Raw genomic sequence first — 16584 nt, forward strand, 5'->3', positions numbered from 1 at the left:
TTATGGCAGGAGAGAGCTTTATCTAAATGCTTAACCGACAACACGACACAAGTTCTTCACTGGGTCAGGTGCTCTGGACATGTTATCAGGAGAGACCAGTCTCTGGAGAAGGACATCATACTGAGTAAAGTCGAGGGAGAGTGATAAAGGAAGGCCATCAACGAGTTGGATTGATACAGTGGCAGCAACAATGGGCTCAAATATGAGAACAATGTGAAGCTGGTGCAGGACTGGGCAGTCTTTCCTTTTCTTGTACATAGGGTTGCTATAAGTTAGAACTGACTTCAGGGCACTTAAGAAGAACATATACAATTTTTATTTTTTATTTACAGATAAGAATGGCAGTACTTTCATCTGAATGCTGGGCGGCTAACTGAAAGGGTTGTGGTTCAAACCCACAAGTTAATCTGCTTAAGAAAGACGAGGCTGTCTATTCTTTTACAGACTTATAGTCGCAGATACAGTATATAAGGTTGTTTGTGAGGCTGGGTTTCGTGTTGGTGCTGTTCCCTACGGAAATGATTTTTTAATTCACCACAAAGAAATTTATATCAAGAATTAGGTGAGTCCAATCTGGTTTGAGTCTTTTTATCAAATACTAAGCCGGAGTCTTCTCCTGACCTATGTTTTCTAGGGCTGAGAAAACCAGAAACAGGAAGACAAAGCAGGTAGATCACACCTGCAGAGATGGATGAATTCAAGGCCCATAGATCAGATATCAAGTTTTAATTGTTCCTAGAATCAGTCAGCTATCAGCTGGGCCATTGGCTCACCAAAAAAAGCAACAACAACAAAAAACCCTTTCCATAGTATCTACTTATGTCTAAGTAGACTACACCCCAATGGAGATATGCTATGACTTGAGCAAGGGGCTGAACTTTAGCCTAATATTCCCACAATGACTTGGCTGCTCACCAAAGATTCCATCTCAGAATTGATTACATGATGCTAGATCACATTATGGGGAAGCTTAAACTGCTGAGCTACTAAGAACCATAGCATAGCTCTGAATCTTTCAGAGGTCATGATAGGTGGAGCAGACTTGATGCACATGAATTAGGTTTGGGTTTTAGGGTGAACATAGGAGGTCCTAATGACACAATGATTAACCTTCCAAACCCACCAAAAACTTTAAAGAAGAAAAGACTTCGTGGTCAGCTCCAGTACAGGTGACAATGTAGAAAAGTATGGGGAGTTTTCATAGGTTCTATAGTTTGTTATAAGTCAGAATCAACTAGATGGTGGTAGGTTTTGCTTTAGTTTTTATATGTTCACTATGAGTAAGCATCCACCAGATGACCCCACCAACCCAACAATGAAATAAAGGATGATAAATATTACCAATTTCCATGAATAGTTGACAAACATCGAGGAGTATTAAGTCATTCATCAGGCACAATCTGCAGACTCAGATTATATAGAGAATTCCACATTTTCAAAGATAGATTAGAAGGGAAAATAACACATTCAATTCTGTAACAAATGAGGGTTTGCTATCTCTGGTTTCCATAAATGGAAATTAAAAAGCTGAAAACATTAGCTCCATCTAAAAGAATGACCTTCTGTGCTTCGTGCCATAGCTAAACCAGTGAACTATCAACATTGTTTGTCTTTACTTATGCTGGAATTCTTGTAAAAGTAGGGTAAAATTAAAGTTTCCATATATGTCCCTCTTTTAAATTTGAATTTAAGTATCTTTGCAAATGTTCAAAGTGACTTATACATTGATTACTATAGGCTTATGGAACTTTTCATATTTTAATGCACTTATTTTTATTTAAATAATTTTAGGTAGGGCAATATGTGTGAGGTACTTGCTCATTTCTGTGAGATGCATTTCAAAAATATTCAAAGCTTACCTTTCTTTTCTTGCCTTTCCTTACATTACTTTTTTTGACCATTTTACAGTGTGATTTAAATAGTAATTTGTTATTGATGGGTCTTTTTTGGGTAAGTAGCTTTTCATTTATTTCTTTTGGAAATTTTAGGTATTAACCTACTGCTATCATGTCGCTTTTACCCAAAGGACATAAGAGAGTTGCTCCTTTGGACTTATCAGACTGTGAATCTTTTCAAGGGCAGTTAGACTCATCTTTCTTCTGTACCGTGGTTTCTGAGAAGACACTGTGGTTAGCAACTCATCACGAAGCCCGTGATGCCACCAGGACTCCTTTTCTAGGTATATAATCATAATATTTCCCCCATATTCTACACTAGTTTTATTATTTGTAATTTGATTGGTTAAAATATATCAGGACTAGTTTTTAAATGATTATTCCAAAATTTTTGGTATTAAAAATTTCACATGTTGATTTATTAAATGAAAATTAACTTGGACAATTACAAAATATCTGGAACATAATCTATATTTCTTCCTCTGATCTTTTATATCACTAAATTTTATGTAGAAAATCTGATTTACATACTATGAAGGAATACTGAATCTAAAAGGATAGCGCATCATTTTTAAAGACAGTGAAAGTCTAAGATCCATTTGCAGTGTCCCCATGTGCATTAGGCTTCCCATGAATCTCCTCTGATCATTTACCAGGAATCTAAATAGCTTTGTTCTCAGACAGAGTGCGTTTGGAAAGTGAACAAATGCAGGTGTAGTTAGGTTAAAATTTAACGCCTTATCATTTGGTCTCCCTTTTGAATCATTCAAGTTTGTTCTTATTTCTTTCTCTACTGTTAATTTTTTCAAAGGAATTTTTTAAATTTTGTTATTTTTATTTGGTATTGTTTTGGTATGTTTCTATCAATATGAAATCCAGGATAGGTAAACTATAAAGATAGTAACTGGATTAATAGTTCTTGGGTTTGGGGCGAGTAGTTCTTAGGTTTATGGCAGGGGAGGTGGGAGGAGAATAGGGAGTTAATATTTAACATTCTTCTTCACTTGAGATTATAGTTTAGAAACTTTATAGGGTGCTTTTTCAGTCACATGGGGTTGTTATGGGTTAGAAATCAACTAGATAGCATCTAATAGCAGCAACAAGAACAGCAAAAAACCCTCAAATCTTGCAAATGTCCCCTTAATATTTTATGATAAATTTAATGATGTGACTGTACATGTTATGAGACCGCAGGTAATAATTACAGAAAAAATATACAACCTTAGACAGGTTAGGATTATGTGACATATTGGAGAGATACTTTAAATATTATAAAGTCATTTAGAAATAAATAAGAAATTAATGTAACACAATGATCCAAATTACATATTTCTATACCTATTATTCTATAAAAAATGTTCCAAAACTTAAACCCACAGCCATAAAGTTAATTTCAATGTGAACTGCACATATTTATTACAGCAAACAATCTCATCTTTCTCCCTTAGAACTAACACGGTTCCTATTCTAAGCTTAGTGACATAAAAGGAAATAAGCCAGTGAAAACAAAACAAAAATTATTACACCCATGAATTCTGAAGATCAGAAGACTGGATATAAAAGAATTTCCTTTCTGTCTCAAGATGTCTGGAATCTGATTCTGGGGGTAAGAATTACCTCATGTTATTCACTCATGAGCAGAAAACAGCTATTGTCTGTCAGCTAGATCTGTATATGGGGCTTGGATCTCCCATGATGCCAGTTTCCTCATTACACAGTGATGAAATTCCAGGATAATATCTAAGTTAGAAATAGGCAGACATTACTTTATCCTTTCCAACTTGGCTGTGCACATCATATACATTACAATAGCCTTCCAAATCTCATGGGTAAGGGAAGCAGACCTCCCCTCTTTATGGGTGTAGGAGGCATGGTGGCATAGTGAGTTAAAAGTTAGGCTGTTGACCAAAAATAAATAAACTTTTTTAAGTAAAAAAAGAAAGACCTGCAATTAAATCAAGTTCTGTTGGTTGATCTCTAGGAGTGTCCTCCAGTTGAGTACGACGGGGTGCCACACTTTGGCCCCAAAGTCTATCCTTATCTTTGCAGGTCTATTTAGATAAGATAGACTGGATGAACAGTCTGGAGGAGAAACAACGGGACCGATGATTCTGGGGTGACGTGGGAGAGGAGGAGGTGGGGGAAAGGAGGTGATATTGACCAACCCAGGGACAAGAGAGCAACAAGTGATCCCAATCGGTGGTGAAGAGGGTGTGAGAGGCCTGGGAGTGATCCATCAAGGGCAATGTAACAGAGAGAAACCCAAATTAAGGCTGAGCATGATAGTGGGAGAAGAAAAAAGTAAAAGGAAATACAGGAAAGAACTAGGAGGCAAAGGGCATTTAGAGAGGTCTAAATACAGTCATGTATATGTAAATATATTTATATATGAGGATGGGGAAATAGATCTACATGCATATATTTATAGGTTTAGCATTAAGGCAACAGATGGACATTAGGCCTCCACTCAAGTATTTCCTCAATGCAAGAACATTTTGTTCTATTAAATTGGCATTCCATGATGCACTCCTTCCCAACACGATCTCTGAAGACAAATGTGTGCATAAGCAAGTGTGGTGAAGATAGCTGATGGTGACCGGCTATCCAAAGATATAATATCTATGGTCTTAAAGGCTTGAAGATAAACAAGCAGCCATCTAGCTCAGAAGCAACAAAGCCCAAATGGAAGAAGCACACCAACCTGTGTGACCACAAAGTGTCAAAGGGATCTGGTACCAGGCATCGAAGAACAAAAAATAATATCATTGTAAATGAGGAGAAATGCAGAGTGAAGACCCAAATCCCATCTGTAGGTGGTGGGGAAGAACACCCCCTTACAGAAGGGTCACAGGTGGGAGACAAGCTAGTCAGCGTGCAGTGTGGCAACAATGAAACATGAAACTTTCCTCTAATTCTTAAATGCTTCCTCCCCCACATTATCATTATCCCAATTCTACTTTACAAATCTGGCTAGACCAGAGGATGTACACTGGTACAGACAGGAACTGGAAACACTGGGAATCCAGGACAGAGGATCCCTTCAGGACCAGTGGTGAGAGTGGCAATACCTGGAAGGTGAAGGAATGGTGGGGTAGAAAGGGGGACCCAATCATAAGGATCTACATATAACCTCCTCCCTGGGGGATGGACAAAAGAAAAGTGGTGAAGGGAGACATTAGACAGTGTAAGACATGACAAAATAATAATAATTTTTAAATTATCAAGCGTTTATGAGAGAGAGGGGAATGGGGAGGGAGTGGGAAATGAGGAGCTGATACAAGGGCTTAAGTGGAGAGCAAATATTTTGAGAATGATGAGGGCAATGATTGTACAAATGTGTATGTACAATTGTACAACTGTGTATGTACAATTGATGTATGTATGGATTGTGATAAGAGTTGTATGAACCCCCAATAAAATGACTAAAAAAAAGAGAGCAAAATAAGTTAGGCTATTAATCTTAAGACAGGCAATTCAAAACCAAGACATGTCTGCTTCCATAAAGATTTATTATATTGAAAACTCAAAGGAGCTGTTCTACTCTGTCCAACTCTATCCTATAAGGTGCCTATAAATTGGAATTAGGCTGATAGCAGTGGCTTTTGGTGTAATTGATCTAAACTTTCACTGTAAGGACGTTGATTCTGAGTCATTTCTATCTTATATGGCAGGGTAGAACTGCCCCTGTGGTTTTCTGCGGCTGTAAATCTGTATGAGATTGGAAAGCCCCATCTTACTCCTGGTGAGTGGCTGGTAAGTTCAAATACTGACCTTGTAGTTATCATTTCAATTTCTAATCCCCTACACAACTCGAACTCCTTGGTATTCTTCATAGAGTGTGACAAATCGTGAACAGACAAGATCGAAAACAATTGCCATCATTTTTGAATGCCCAATCATGACTCTAAAAGTGCGAGAGTAAATCAACCTCTAACAACCAAAGGGTCCATCGACAAAACTAAACTGTGATAATATATAAAGATTATAATAGTCTTAGAAGGTAGGAGGGGTAGGTAGGGGAGAAGATAAAATAAAGGAGTCAGACACCTTTCATGGTAGCATTCTCACCTCAGTCCTTCCTGGTGATCTATGTGGAGGTAGGAGAAAGAGAGCATCTTTAATGTCTTGGGCATTTATAGGTAGCCATAAGTCATGCATATTCAGGAGTTACATACATCACAAGGTGGGTGGTAATAAGTAAAGTTCCTGAGCTCACAGGTGATGAAACCCAATACCTGCAATAAGGCATGACTTGGGGTGGGTGCCATGACAGGAAGAGATAATCAAGGAATGTTTGCTTGTATAGTGAGATAGAATCAACCATGTGCTCACTTCAAGACAGCAGAGCTGTTTGGGGAGAATCTGTGGGAATGATTTTTAAAGCAGGATAATGTGCTTGGATTTCACCTCTAACTTTAACTGAAGTGGTTGTTTTCCTACCATGGAATAATAGCTCTCCAGGTTCCCTGTTAAAAGTTAGGGAATATAGTCCTACTTATATTCCCCTCAGTGTCAGTTTCCCACATAAAAGTCCCTGATGATTGAAATCCTTTCTTATTCAAATTCTTGCATAGAAATTCAATGCTAGTGATAATGTGATAATGAATAAATAAATGAATTCATGATGAAAATAACTCACTGCATTACAGAATAGAAATTCTTCTGTATTGTTTGACATTAGCATTACACATTTAGACTCCTGAAAGACAAAAATTGATTACAGGAATTGCTAACAGCCCTATCCCATCAAAAATGCATATGATGTCACTGATGATAAATAATATATTTATGTATACATGCTTATGCATATTTGAGCATATTAACACATGTTGAATAAAAAGAGAAGATATAAAACCTTCAAATCCTTCAAAATCTTAACTACAATATATCCTCTAATTTCAAATAATATATATGAGAGCCAACTGTTCTGAGTAAAAATAATTTGTTAAATGCTTTTTAAGTTTTAGAACTGGCAGGCTCAGTATATAGTAATACTATAAACAATTAGCAGTTATAATAGTTTATCACATTCCATTTAAAATGTTGGAACCTCAAGTTTTCCATAAATAAATTTTAAGCAAATATAATAACATATTTTTGCACTAAATTTTGACCAAAGACAATATCAAGAAAATATCATGATACTTATTTTGCTTTAAATATACACATTTCAAATAATTCAACATTTCAACATTTAACACTGCCCATCTATATGCCACATACAAATGTTATTTTGCCTGAATTGTTTGAAATAGTTGAAGAAACTTCCTAAACTGAAAACATTATTATATATAAGGCCATTGGTAGTGCATCTGACATCTGGACTGATAGTCAGCTATAGATAATTATGTCCCTCAATGGTTTTATGCATCTATTTCAATCCAGTTGAGACCTTGTAATTAAAAGTTCTTTAAATAGAATAAGCTCGTTTCAATAAAACAAATTCTTGATTCAATTCAGCAGAGTGATGCAAGATCACAGACCCTATGTCCCTTAGAAATCATAAGTTTTTGCTTTTATTTACCTAAAAGTAATGTGAAATATTTCTTTGATAAACACTAGGTTTGAAGTTTTTTTTAATGAATTTAAAATATCTGCTGAATGTATGACTATCACAGGCATATAAAAGTTTTAAGCATAGCTAAAACATTGAAGTTAGACTTACTGTAGTTGATAATAAAAATACGGTGTTTACTAATGATAGAAAGATAAGAACTTTCTTTCATTTATGTTCAAATAATAAGCCACTGATCATCTTATCTAAATAATTTCAGCTTCTCGTCCTTTTTAAATTAGGTATATCACATATGGTGGCATGTCAAGATCTACAGCACCATTCATGAATATTTAAAATCTAAATGTTGAGCATTTAGGTTTTATATTACATATTTTACTAAAGAATTGCGAACCATGCACACTCACCTAGTAGAAATGTATTGTAGCTTGTCTTCTCAACATTCCTTTCTATTTTTTTTGAAACTACCAAGAAACCTTTCTGTTACTGTAGAGTCAGTTTTTCTAACCCAACAATCAGCCTATGGGGGTCCCAGTGGAATTATGCTCCATAGGATTTTCAATGTCTGATCTTAAGAAGTAGAGTGTCATGTCTCTCCTCTGAGTAGTTCTGAGTAAACACAAATGCTCAACCTTTTGGAAAACAACTGAACATTGTAAACCTTTATATCTCCTAGGAACTGCTTTATTGGAAATGCTATCAAACATTGCTCCCACTTCTCCTCAATCTATGCACTTCTCCAAAGAGAGTCGATCAAAGTATGTTATTGGTTGTAGCAAGATAGGAGCTTCAATAAGACTGTTTTTATGAGACTTTGAATGGCATAGGAACAGAATGACATAAAGAAATCCAAAAGTGTTTATTCATTAGTTGCTAATACATGTCATCATATGATGGCTTGTGATGTAAATCGTCTATGTTAATAGTCTTCTTAGAACACTGCCACACTCACTTGTTTATATATGATGCATGACTGATTTAACCACGACAGCAGAGGTGAGTATTTGCAGCAGAGGCTATATAGGTGAGCAGTTGAAATAGGAGCTAGATAGAGTCCAAGTCTAAGATACATACTCTTTGGTCTTTTGAGAACAATTAAAGAAGGAAGGGAGAGAATTATCCATTTGTTTCAGCTGCTCTGTGAGCAAGTGCAAGTGCAACATCTCGTAGGACATTCATTTTGATCTTGTCTTTCTTTGCTCTCCTTTGGATAACCATTTGCTCTCTTCACACCTGATATCCTTAATGCCATCTTGTCTTCAGTCATTAGCAATCAATGAGTCAAACACATTCTTGAGATGGTCTCAAAATTCAGATGAGATCTACTGACGGTCCTATTTCAGCGATTGTGAACTTGTGTTGTTTCTATAGCTTGAACTTGAACGTACATGAGCAACTAATGTTTTGTTTCACAGTCAGCCTCCAGCCTCATTTTGATTTCTGATATTGAACTTCTCCTTCAGCTCTTCCACAAGACATAGTCAATTTGATTGCATCTGGGGAAGTCTGCATGTACAGTCTGTGTCTATGATGTTGGGAAAAAATGGTGTTTGCACTAAGGAAGTTGCCACTCTTGAAAAACTCTGTCGCCCTATGTCCCGACCTGCGGGAACTTCAATGCGGACCCTGGAGGAGGGAGTGGGAGTTGGGGGGACAAGAGACATGAGAAATGGCGACAAGACAGCAGTCTGATCAAGTCTCGTTTATTGAGTAAAAGTCTACAGCTTATATAGGCCAGGGAAAGGGAAACAAGCTGCAGGTGTTTCCCTGAGAACAATGACCGCAGAACAAACAGCAACTGTGCGTTCCTGTGGAAAGTTACAGCGCTGAGGCAATAAAGATCAAGATAATGGCCGGGCCTCATGGCTCTGGACAGGCAAGGTTATGGCCAGGCCTCATGGCTCCCAACAGCCCTATATCCACTTTCGTTTCTATGACCAACTACTACTCCAATTACCATTCCTTCCGATGTTTCCAGCCTTAGCATTCCAATTGCCAATAATTATCAATGCAATCTGAATGCATGTTCAATAAATTTCTAATTGAAGATGTTTATAAAATTATTCCATTTTTTGCATCAAAATTTATAAAATTCTTCAATTTTTTATCACTGGTCTTAGTGGTTGTTTTTGCATAAATTTTTGTTTGTTTGTTTACATTTTCTTTTTTAACATTTTATTAGGGGTTCATACAACTCTTATCACAATCCATACATATACATACATCAATTGTATAAAGCACATGTGTACATTCCTTGCCCTCATCATTTTCAAAGCATTTGCTCTCCACTTAAGCCCTTTGCATCAGGTCCTCTTTTTCCCCCCCTCCCTCCTTGCTCCCCCTCCCTCATGAGCCCTTGATAATTTATAGATTATTACGGACAACAGAAAAGGGGGTGAAGGGAGATGCCGAATAAGGCAAGATATCCATTTCACTTTTTAACAACTTCCACTTTTCCTAGATTCATACTATGGACATTCTATCTTCAGGTTATTGGATGTTTATGGGTATTTCTTCTAATTTTTAGTTTTTGTCCCATAAGCACATGGGGGGGGGGCTGTAAACTTTACACCATCCAAGCTGTTGTGGTTTATTCTACTTTGAGAAGACAATTCTTTCTCAGTCACAGTTTGAGTGCCTTCCAACCTGAGGAGCTGTTTTCTAGCACTACGCATGAAAATAGTCTGCTGGGAGTCATGAGGTGTTCAGCAGATCACATTCTTTTCCACTGCAATTCATAGTGTTCAGTGACTGACTACTCACAAGAAAGAAGCCCTGGTGATGTATTTGTCACAGGTTGAGTTGTAAATCCTAAGGTCAGCAGTTGGAAACCATCAGATACTCCAAAGGAGAAAGATAGAGATTTCTATTCCTGCAAAGAGCTACAGTCTCAGAAACACATAAAGCCAGGTCTACCTGCCCTCTAGGGTTACTCTGAGTTGGCATCAACTCAGTAGCAGTGATTTTGTGTGTTTTTTAAAAACATTTTATTAGGGGCTCATACAACTCTTGTCACAATCCATGCATATACATACATCAATTGCATAAAGCATATCTGTACATTCTTTGCCCTAATCATTTTCTTTCTTTTCTTTTTTACATTTTATTAGGGGCTCATACAACTCTTATCTCAATCCACACACATACATACATCAATTGTATAAAGCACATCCGTACATTCTTTGCCCTAATCACTCTCAAAGCATTTGCTTTCCACTTAAGCCCTCTACATCAGGTCCTCTTTTTTACCCCTCCCTCCCGCTCCCCACTCCCTCATGAGCCCTTGATAATCCACAGATTGTTATTTTGTCATATCTTGCCCTATCTGGAGTCTCCCTTCACCCCCTTCTCTGCCGTCCATCTCCCAGGGAGGAGGTCACATGTGGATCCTTTTAATCAGTTCCCCCTTTCCAACCCACTCACCCTCCAATCTTCCAGCCTCGCCCCTCACACCCCTGGTCCTGAAGGTATCATCCACCCTGGATTCCCTGTGCCTCCAGCTCTCATATGCACCAGTGTACAATCTCTGCCCTATCCAGTCCTGCAAGGTAGAATTCGGATCATGGTAGTTGGGGGAAGGAAGCATCCAGGATCTGGGGGAATACTGTGTTCTTCGTCGGTACTACATTGCACCCTGACTGACCCGTCTCCTCTCCTAAACCCATCTGTGAGGGGATCTCCAGTGGTCGACACTTGGGCCTCAGGTCTCCACTCTGCACTTCCCCCTTCATTCACTATGGTATATATATACACACATACACGATTTTGTGTTTTTAAGGAGTCATTCACAGGTGGATAACTTAATACTTCTTTATAATCTGTGTTTACCTTGGAAGCTCTGTTGAAACCTATTCACCTTGGGGGCCCCACTGTCATGAGAAATAGCAGCATAAAAGCAACAAGCAAGCTACATCCAGCAGTAGGGAAGACTGGAAAAGAAGCACTGGCTTCCCTATGTACATCAATATAAGACAGCTCTGTGCTGGATGGGTTTTGTGTCAATCCATCCCCAGGGCCTGGTTTAACTTGATATCATGTCCAACACACCTGATGCTCATCAACCTATCTTCTTAACAGTGTGTTGGCTATACTTCTAAGCAGACATTTCTTTGTTCTTCTGACCATTGTGATACATGATATGTTCTTTGGTAATGCTATCATTCAATTGCCTTAATTATTCTCCACTAGTCCCTGTTCATTGTCCAGCTTTTACAAGCATGTAAGGTAATTGAAAGTTCTATGGCTTGTGTAAGGCCCACTTTAGTCCTCGGAGTGTCATCTTTGCTTTTAACACTTTCAAGAGATCTTTCATAACAGATATGTCCAATTGCATGTAACATTTTATTTCTTAAATGCTGCTTCCAGGTACTGATGGATCTAAGTAAAATGAAACCTTCAACAGCTTTAGTCTTTTCTTCATGCATCATGGTGTTTATCCATCCAGTTGTGAGGCTTTTCCTTTCCTTTATGTTGAGATGCAATCTATGTTGAAGGCTTAAACCTTTGATCTTCAGCAATAATGTAGTCCTCTTCACTTCCACTAAGCAGAGCTGTATCTTCTGCATATTGTAGGTGCTATTGAATCTTCCTCCAACCTTAATTTTGTTGCTATTCTTCAGGTAGTACAGCTTCTAAGATTATTTGCTCAATATACAAAAAAAAAAAAAAACCCACCTCCAAACAATGTATCCTGGTGATGCTAAGTCATAGTAACCCCACAGGACAAGGTAAAACACTTTCTGAGTTTCCAAGACTGCAACTCCTTGTAGCAGCATTTCTCAACCTGTGGGTTGCAATCCCTTTGGGGGTCAAACGACCCTTTCACAGGGGTCGCCTGATTCATAACACTAGCAAAAGTACTGTTATGAAGTAGCAACAAAAATACTTTTATGGTTGGGGGTCACTACAACATGAGGAACTGTATTAAAGGGCTGTGGCATTAGGAGGTTGATAACCCCTTCCTTATAGGAACTGAAAGCTTCGCAGTCAGCAGCTGTACACATAATCACTGCATCACCAGGGCACAAAATAGATAAAATGGTCAAAGGGTACACCCTGATGCATATAGCTCCTAATTTTAAATAATTCAGTATCTTCCTTTTCTGTTTAAATTACTATCTTTTGGTATCGAAACACCAGTGTTGCCAAACATTGGTGATTACCACCCACTGATGGGGTGCTGGAACCATCATGGGGACTGCACATCCTTCACCCTGGATTATAGTCTATAATATAAAAGTTTTTAGTTGCCAAAGAGGTGCTGAGAAATTTTATTTTCTTCCTGGAGGGAAATTTAGGAATCGAAAGGTGGTAGTTAGGTAATTCATGTTAACTTGATAAATAGATCTAGTGGTAGAGTGTAGCTTGTCAATCAGGTCACAGCCCGATGATGCCTCTTAGTGGGCACGATCTACTCATGATAGAACTTACTTTTTTTCTTCTCTGGAGGTGAGTTACACACACACACACACACACACACACACACACACACACTTTGCTTTACCACCCTGGGGAAGAGACACTCCACATGGAGACCCGTGCCACTGTTGAGATGTTTCCACTGCCTCAGGATCCACAAGACATTTCACCCACCAGCCTGTGATCTTATTGCATTTGGCATCATTGCATGTCCTGCCTCAGTCTAAAGAGACATTTATTGCATGTCATCATTGCACATGATGCAAAAGTCTAAAGAGGAATTTATGGACTAATATCAGACATATGGGTTAATATCAGGCTTATGGATTTGATCTGGACTGCGCTGGAATGTTTTCTCAATATACAATTGCTCTTTGATACAAAGATCTCTCTTACACACATGTGAGTGTCCCAGGACTTGTTTCTTTAGTTAACCTGGTCTAACACACCATGATATGTGTTCTGGAATTTCTATTCATTGCAGTGTTATCCATAATTTGTTATGATAAATAAAGTCATATATAGTAAGTAAACATCTTTCTGGTATTCTGTTTTCAACTCAGATCCACTGACAGCAATAACGATATCTTATTCTTATTTCTCTTATAAAATGTAGCTTGAAATTCTAACAATTTCTTGTTGATGTATTGCTATAACTGTTATGAATTATCTTCAGCAAATTTTTACTTCTTGATCATGTCAATGATTTTGTTGGATACGTTTTATATTCTATTGGATCACCTTTCTTTAAAATCGGCACCAATAAAGATATTTCCAATTAGTTGGCCATCTTGGCATTGATTTTTTTAGAGCTTCCAGTGTTGCATGCTTTCGCTAGGGTGAAAAGAAGGGGGAGCTATTGCATCAGTTCCTGTAGCCCTGCTCTTGTAAATGCTTTCAGGGAACTTTGGGCTTCTTCCTTCAATCGTGGCGGTTTTTCATTGTGTGCTACCTTCTGAAATGGCATACCATGGACTAATTCTTTTGGGCACTGACTCTGTGTGTTATTGTCATCTTTTGAAGCTTTCTGTATCATTCAATATTTGGATGATCATCTATTCACTGCCTGGAGTTGATTTTAACTGAGTGCAACTGCCCCTATAGGTTTCTGAGAATAAATCTTTGAGGGAGTAGAAAATCTATAGCAACCTTCAATAGGACAACTCGAGGCTTGATTCTTCCTTCAGTTCTTTTTAACTTGAACTGTGCTGAGGGCATTCTTCCTTTTTGTTGTTCCAACATCATGTCTTTGCACATTTCATTATAAGGGTACACCATGAAGATATTGTTTGTTCACTTCCAGACCATTGTAATTAAGTGAATATAACAATAAATTGAATCATACGAAGATTTTTTTTTGGGGGGGAGAGTGCTTAGTGCATATTAAAGTTATGCCTATACTACATTATTATCTATATTAATGTGCAATATCATTATAAAAGGCTTGGGGTATTTTGAGGATTATCAAATTATGATCCAGAGATGAAAACTGAGCACAAACTGTTGGAAAAATGGCACCATAGAATGCTGGATTCAGGATTGGCACAAACTTTCAATTTGTAAGAAATAATTTCAACAGCTATAAAACACAATAAGGCAAATTGTGACAAAGTGAGAATATGTTGGCAATAGTTTGTCTTCTTTAATTGTCTTTTGAAATCTTCTTTTCAGCTCTTTTACTTCATTTTGTCCATTTGTTTTAGTTGCAATATGTTCAAGAGCATGTTTTAATGATGCTTCTAATATCCATTGTCGTATTTTGTTTCTTCACATATCTTCAATCGCCTTTTAATTTTCTCCATACCATTACTTTTATTGTCATCAGTTATCGGTGCTCAATGTGCCAAATTTGTTTTTTAGGTGGTTCTTTACATTCAGGTAAATATTTAAGATTGCATTTTGTCTCGTGTTGATATAGTTAAAGTTTATTGTGCCAACTTGGCTGATAAACACATGTTGGGTTAATTGAAGGACCGAGAAATAAATTGCCCAGGGAGCCTCACCTTTCTGGTTCTCGGGTATCTTGTTTCTGATGGTTAGACCAGGATGCTGCTGCCTTAGGCAGTTCCCTGCTTCAGCTGGCAAGGCTGACTTCCTGCAATACATCCCTGAGAAGAAGCCACATGGACCTACCCCGATGCAGCCCTGGGTTCTGGAGCATCTATGTGGAGACCCCTGCGAGCACTGAGATGTTTACACATTGACTGATTTGGCTTTTCTCCTGCAGTCAGCTCATGGCTTGTCTTTTGTGAGATGGAGGAGGACTTTGTGGCTTGGGGTTGGATATATGGATTAATATTAGATTTGTGGGCTTGTGCAACACTGGTTGGGATGTTTTCTTGATGTGTACTTAACCTTTATATGAAACTCTAACACATATGTGGACTTGTTTTAATTTTCTTCGTCTTTAACTTTTATATGAAAGGAAAGGCCATGGCCACATTTTTATCCTTCTAGGCTGAAGGTGAAAGTGTATTCCATTTTCTTGGCTAAATTATATTGCAAAGATATGACCAAAGTGGGTTTATCATAACGTGATAAAAGTGTCACCATTTGTCTGTCTGTGTGTCTTACTGTGATGGCTTGTGTGTTGCTGTCATACTGAAAGCTTTGTTACTAGAATTTCAAATACAAAGCAGGTGCACCAAAGTGAACAGGTTTCGGCAGAGGTTCCAGACCAAGAAAAGACAATGACGAAGGTTTCAACTTGACTCCTCACTTTGAAGAAAGGAGCCAAAGAAAAAAACCCTGTATGCATATAAATCTAGGAAGATTCAAAGTGCCCAAAAATTAAATGAATGCAAAAAAATCAATATAGTAGGTATTTGTGAGCTGAAATGGACCAGTATTGGGCATTTTGAATCATAAAATCATCATAAGAGTAACATAATCAAGGGGAATAGTTTGGGTTTATTGGGAGAAAATAGATGGCAAAATCAATCATGAGGGACAAAACTGTTTGCGATAGGATTATATCTACTCACCTTCAAAGAAAGCCAACCAATACAACTCTTATGAAAATTTATGCCCCAACCACAAAAGCAAGTTATAAAGAAATTGAAGAATTCTACCCACTACGTTAGTAGGAAATTGATCCAACATGCAACCAAGAAGCATTAATAATTATTGGTAATTGGAAAGCAAAACTTGGAAACAAAGAGAAAAAAAAAGTAGTTGCAAAATATGGTCCTGCTGATAGAAATGAAGCTGGAGAGCACATGGTAGAATTTTGCTAGACCAATGAACTTTTCATAGCAAATCCCTGTTTTCAACAAAACAAAAGGTGACTAGACACATGGACTTCATCAGATTGAATATACAGAAATAAAATTGTTTATATCTCTGGGAAGACACAATGGAGAAGCTCAATAGCAATAGCTAAAACCACACTAAGAGTTTACTCATTAACAAAACACTAATAACTCATATGTGAGGTGAAATTGAAGCTGAAGAAACTTAAAACAAGTCCACAGAGCCAAAATACGACCTTGAGTCTCTCCCACATGAATTTTGAGAACATCTCAAGAACAAATTTGATTCGTTTAACACTAATGACTAATAAAAACGATCCAATGAGCTGTGGAGGGACATTAGACCAGCATTCAAGAATAAAGCAAAGTTCATTAAAAAGGCAGAAAAAAAAGGATCAAGTGGATGTCAGAAGAGACTCTGAAACTTGCTCTTTTTAAAAATATTTTATTAGGGGCTCATACAACTCTTATCACAATCCATATATATATACACACACATCAATTG

The sequence above is a fragment of the Tenrec ecaudatus genome, chromosome 3, assembly GCF_050624435.1.
Source record: "Tenrec ecaudatus isolate mTenEca1 chromosome 3, mTenEca1.hap1, whole genome shotgun sequence".
NCBI classification, from domain to species: Eukaryota; Metazoa; Chordata; class Mammalia; order Afrosoricida; family Tenrecidae; genus Tenrec; species Tenrec ecaudatus.